A 315-nucleotide genomic window follows, 5' to 3' on the forward strand; every position below is an offset into this window, starting at 1 on the left:
CACTCTTGCTTTCTTGGTTCGTAAATATTTGTGAATGCTAATATTTAAATGCTGTGGTTCATACACCGTCATATATCCATGAGCAAAGCTCACATTCAGTTTAAGGAGTTTTGTTCCCAGCTCAGTGGTAGAAATATGTCCACGCTACTGATTCTCAGTGCTCCATTCTTTCTGTCAGCCAGATCACCCAAGTGCAAAGAACCAGCACTGGGCCATGTAAATGGTAACCTAAAAGCCAGCTCTCTGTTTTAAGGTCAAAGGGACAGTTTTATCTGTGGGCGAAGTCTGCTGCAGTAGTAAATTGGTGAAGTTCAG

Source organism: Apaloderma vittatum, unplaced genomic scaffold (genome assembly GCF_000703405.1).
Source record: "Apaloderma vittatum isolate BGI_N311 unplaced genomic scaffold, ASM70340v1 scaffold13324, whole genome shotgun sequence".
Lineage (NCBI taxonomy): Eukaryota > Metazoa > Chordata > Aves > Trogoniformes > Trogonidae > Apaloderma > Apaloderma vittatum.